This window comes from Lipotes vexillifer, unplaced genomic scaffold (assembly GCF_000442215.2).
Source record: "Lipotes vexillifer unplaced genomic scaffold, Lipotes_vexillifer_v1.1 scaffold827, whole genome shotgun sequence".
NCBI lineage: Eukaryota > Metazoa > Chordata > Mammalia > Artiodactyla > Lipotidae > Lipotes > Lipotes vexillifer.
In genome coordinates this window covers 29,016-34,818 of record NW_006773114.1, presented here as the reverse complement: position 1 = coordinate 34,818, position 5,803 = coordinate 29,016, and positions in this window count along the sequence as shown.

Sequence of the window (5,803 nt, the reverse complement as noted above, 5' to 3'; positions counted from 1 at the left end):
TGTGTTACCCACCGTAACAGGAAGTCCAGTCTTTCCAGTGGAAAACAAAATTCTCCAGAATGTTTGATTTAGGGAGTCACCTATGTTATCAAAAATCTTAGTTTTTTTTTCCTGTCTTCCCCGACAACTTCAATTTGTTTCATATTCAGTACAGTTTGTTGATAACTACAGATGTTTCATGAAGTACACAGAAACACAGCAACATTCAGAAGATGAAAAAGGTTGCCTCTTCCTAATGAGGAAAAACTTCCCAGTAGAACACTTTTCATAATTCTTTGGTCAGAATTGGGACATACGCCCACTGTAGAATCAATTACCGGCCTGCGTTGGGGGTGAGTAGTTGCCCAGCCTCTTCAAGTGGCCCTCAACCAAGGGAAAACCTTTGAAGAAAAGTGCAGGTAAGTGCTAGGAGCAATCAACACCTATAGCAGGGGGACAGGTTCACTGTCAGGGACAAGGGGACTGGACAGAACATGTACCACATACTACCTATTAAAACCCTCCTTGCACATATACAAATGGTGCATTTAAGCTTCAATGTATTTAACTAATCTGCTCAAAATAACACAGGTGGGAGTTGGAGAAGGTCAAATTGGAGGTCACAAAATCTGATTCCAAAATTGAGGCTTTTAATCAATATTCAATAAAATGGCTTTAAAGATAAAATGTTTATGACCCTATACTAATAACAGTGATAATTCACCTTGACTCATGTCCCAGATGCCTTTAATTAACAATGATTATTTGCATTTTCTTTCTAGTCATAGAGTTCCCAGAAACCTGGAAAGGCATATCTTGTGCTTCTCTCATATTTGCAAGCCCATTGGGTAACTTAAAGCTGTCTGTGCAGGATCATTTTGCCTGTTCCTGTGATAATTTGAGAAGAAAAGCATTCCTGAAGTGCAGAGAGTTGGTTCTCTCTCTGCACCTTAGAGGCAAGTCCAGAGGGCAGAATTAGGTAACAGCAAAAGGAAAAGGTCCCATGTATCACAGCAATGAGAAATCTTTATGGCTAAGTCAGCTCTCTACTGTTCCGCTACTCTTTGATGTTGGTAAATGTTTCCCAAGTGGGAGAAGCAGAGGGAAAAGGACAGGGGAATAAAGGGGTGACTTCAATTTCCAGATCTAAATAAAGAAGGGAACAGCATATCCATCCAATACCTAATATGGGTGTCTCTTCCTAGGAGCTGGACGTGTGTTTATTAAAGGCGGCACATGCTGCTGAGTTATAGCCGTCAAAATAAACTAGAAGGAACATAGGAGAGGAAGCTCACTTGCTGAAAATTTTGTAAGCCCTCACAGAAAGCCAACTAGCAACAAGAACCCATGCAGAAATGAAGGGAGTTTCCCAGGTTTTATTTGTGGAATTGCTTTCTTAATCGATGCTGTGGTGCTTGGTCTAGTTCCCCTGTGAAGGGCCAAAGCACTCATTCTCCCAGATGCTAAGAATCAGAGTGTGGGCTGCTGATGGCTTACAGCTCAGTCCTTCAGCAGAAATCAACCTTGACCATGCTTCCTCTCTGGGGACAACTTGAAATCCAAAGAGTGATCTGTGTAGGAGTACAAATCCCCACCCCCATGCCTCAATGTGAGACAACTCTTGAGGGCCAGCCCAGCTCCAGAGCTCTTTTTAGGACCAACTGAGGGCTGTGCTGTGATTCCATCATAGTTCACGTCCCTGCTTTCCCTCTTCCTGTTGCCTTCACCCCTTTACTGCTGCTCATCCCCAAACCAACCTGCCAATAAATTCACTGCATGCAAATCTCCTCAAAGTTTGTTTCCTCTGCAACTCAACCTAAGAAACTTTATCTATATTGAAACTCACCTCTCAGAGTAATCCTTTGCCTGGGACTGAGGGTTTTCACTAGATGTGGGGCGTCCCGTGGCTAAATAGAAATAGTTCCAGGCCAACCTGGCTTGTCGTTCACTTAATGATATACTTGTTTCAGTCTCTGAACTCCATCCAAAGGTGGGGTAAGGATTTCATGGACATTCTACCACCATGTACACTGAAGCCTTTATCTTTTGATGATCTATGCAAATATCTTTGTGTTATTTTTCCCTGCCTCTGGCGACCAGTCTCCACATCCTGTTCCACTGTAAAACCTCCTTATATACAACTGACAGAATCACCTTCCTTGATTTTAAACTCTAGTAAGGTAATGGACTCCTATCTACTCTAGAACCTTGCCATGGTTCTTCAGTTCTCCCACTTTGTCCTCTTTCTTTCAGTGAGATCTTTCTAAAGTGGAATTATGGTCATGTCACTCTGATGCCTTCTACTGTGCAGTAGATATGATGCCTTCTACTGTGCAGTTCCACTTTATTGTTAGTGTAGAATCTAAACCCCAACCCTAGATGTCTGTTCAGGAAATGACCCTCAGCTTTCCAGCTCATACATTTCTGCTCCCAACTATATGTAACTATCAAGTTATAGTGCTGGTGATAAGACTGGCTCTCTCTTTTTTCCCCTAGAATTACCTGATTTGATCTTAATAGCTCCAAGAGGTATGGAGACAGTCCTCATTTTACTGATGAGGAAACTGAAGCTCAAAGTGGTTATGGTATGTGCTCAAAGCTACACAGCTGGTTGACTGGCCAAATTAGAACTGAAATACACTCCAAGTCTAGTCTCTTTTCCTCTACTGTCCTAATTAACTAGAGAAATTCTCCTGGTCCCTGAGATGACCAGGAAAGGAGGAAAAGGCCCAGTGGCTTATAAAATGTCTTTATATTAAGTTAAAATAGGTGTCTCTGACAAGACTCATATGATACTTAGAGAAATTTTATTATGTTTATTATAAAGTGCTTTTGTTTAGAAAAAGGCACTGTTATCTGCCTTGAGATCATTATTATATATGTACAAACCTACCATCTCCATGCTGTGGGCGGTGTTCTTTTATTTATTTATTGTTTTTATCATTTTAAAGTTTTTATTGGAGTAAAATATACATATAAGTATAATATATTTTAAGTGTACAGCTTGATGAATTTTCACAAAAACGACACACCCTTAAAACCAGCATCCAGATCAAGCAACAGAACAACACTACCAACACTTCAGAGCCCCCTTTATGACCTTTATGATACTGTCCCATGGGTAACACTACTCTGACTTCTAGCAGTATAAATTAGTTATGTCTTCTTTTGTGCTTTATAGGAATGACATGTTTATTGGCCATTTGAATATCTTCTTTTGTGAAATGCCAGCTTAAGACTTTTAAGGATGGCTCTCTCTTGATCAGAAGCTTGCACATATTTTACCTCTGTTAGAAAACCCCTTCCTCTCTCCTCTGCCTGATAGTCTCCAATTGACATATTTTCCCACTCTGTTTAGTTGTGTCTTCTACTAATTTGGGGTTCGATATCCCTCCTTGTGGTCCCATAGCCTCCCACCTGTACCTCCATAGTTGTGTCTCCAGTGTCTTCATTTTCAGTATGCTCCTTCTCTTTCTTCTATGAGGAAGACAGAAAGGGCTATTCACAATGGGAATCTGATCATCTCTCACCTCTTGCCTCAATCTATACAACTGCATTAACACAAAATCAGTAGCTACCTCATTGATCTTAGAATGAAGATCACTGTATTTAATGTGATCTATATGAGACTCTACCTCTCCAGTGCTTGCTTCCCTTCTGTGGTTCAGCTACTCTGGCCTCCTTTTAGGCCCTCATATCATGCTACCCCTGTCACTGTGCTTTCACGCTGTCACACATGCTTTTCTTTCTAGATAGAATACTTTTCTTCTTTCCCCTGCCCTTCACCACAGCTTAATCAACAGATAACACATTTATTTACATCCTCCAGATTATAGCCTAATCATCTCTTGCATATGGATTTTGTTTTGTTTTTTTTTTCGCCTCCTACTTAAACCTAATCTTAGATTCTACACTTTCATAGAAACCTGCATTTCTTCTTCATGGTTCTTATTGTAGATGTATATGTCTTATCAGGTTTTTCCCCCAATAGACTCTGAGATGGACATTGGTATATAAAAGTTTTGGGGGGAATATTCTTTGGGTCAAAACCTGTGGGTGAATGAAATAGGTAAGCGTGAACGAGAAACACTGAATTATAAACATACAATGCAAGGGTATCACTGGAGGTAGGATGAGGCTTCATAAGTGTCCTCTTTTGAGACATGTATACCTCCTCTTTGACCAGTGACTCTAAGTGGCATGTCTTAGAAATAGGTTATGTGTTTGGATAAGCTAGCTCTTTTTTTGAGGGAAATTCCTGGAGAATGATTCACCTAGGAGACACACCTGGGTGGCACACCTTGCACTGTTAGATCTACTTTCGTCATATGATAAATTCTGAAAAAAAAGCTCCTCCAGGATTCTGGTTGGTTTATTTTCCTGCTGTGGCTAATCCTGAGGCCACAATGGATATTCATGATCTCCTTCCTCTACTACACATTATAGATTCCACCCTGCCTTGTTTAGCAACTCTGCTGGTTTTAGGTAGCTTACATAGTCAAGTGACCCAAATCCTCGTATCAAGGGGGTATTACTGATAGTCATCATGCCCTTCTCAGGCCACAGTTATTTTGCTTGTCAATTTCCTATTAAATTTGGGCAAGGGGGTACCAAGAGAAGTGACTTTGGATCTCCTGGATATCAAACATATTCTTTGGTACCTAAACATATTCTTTGACAGCCCTATCTCCTCCGGATACTCAAAATCCATTATCCTATCCAGGTTGGTGATTCCATTTTTTTTTTTTTTGACTGCTGATTTCTTGGCACACATATCCTGAAGTAACCAGATGGCAGCTATAGTTGAAAGTTAAATGAGATTATGTCTGTGTCCTCTGGCAAAGGATCAGGACGTCTAAACCTTTAGAGTCAAGAGTTGCAGTATTTGGGCTTCCCTGGTGGCACAGTGGTTGAGAGTCCGCCTGCCGATGCAGGGGACATGGGTTCGTGCCCCGGTCCGGGAAGATCCCACATGCCGCGGAGCAGCTGGGCCCGTGAGCCATGGCTGCTGAGCCTGCGCATCCAGAGCATGTGCTCCGCAACGGGAGAGGCCACAACAGTGAGAGGCCCGCGTACCGCCACCCCCCGCAAAAAAAAAACAAAAAAAAAGAGTTGCAGTATTGGAAGCACAAACTCCCCAAATGAATCACTAGGAGTGATGATATGTGTAGTTACTTACAATTTCAGCCATGTTTCTCAGACTCATATATTATATTTATTGGGTACGCTGGAAAATATAACGGTCATTGATTTAGGGTGTATACTGTGTCCTGATGCTTTCCCATATACTCAGGGGTCATCGCCAGTCTGTTCTTCAGTAATCATTTTCATTGCTCTATCAGTCTGACAGATTGTATGGTGCATATGTGATAGAACCAACACAGCCAAAAATTTAAAAAATAAATAAATTTTAAAAAAAGAGTAAAATAGGAGGAAAATACTTCCTGGTTTTCACACTTAGCCTTTAATCGTTGATTACTCACCCCAAGCCTATCATTGTCTTATTCAGTACATCCCTTTCCTACAATAGCCATAGAGTCCTACTGTCCTTATCGTTATTACTTTCCTCAAACTTTTCAACTACCTGGGTAACGGTTCTTGCTCGTACTTCCCTTCCACTGGGATCACATCTCAGTTCATCACAGGTGAGAGTTTTAACAATGGCTCCACTACAGCATGATAGTGGGTAGATTCCAAGCCATGAGATGTGAATATAATTGACTGATATCACTTCTAGAGAGAGGGTTTGATCAGCAAAATCTCTACTCTTTTTTCTTCCCCTGCCTTACTGGAAAGGGGCTAGAGTCACAGATGGTACAACTAT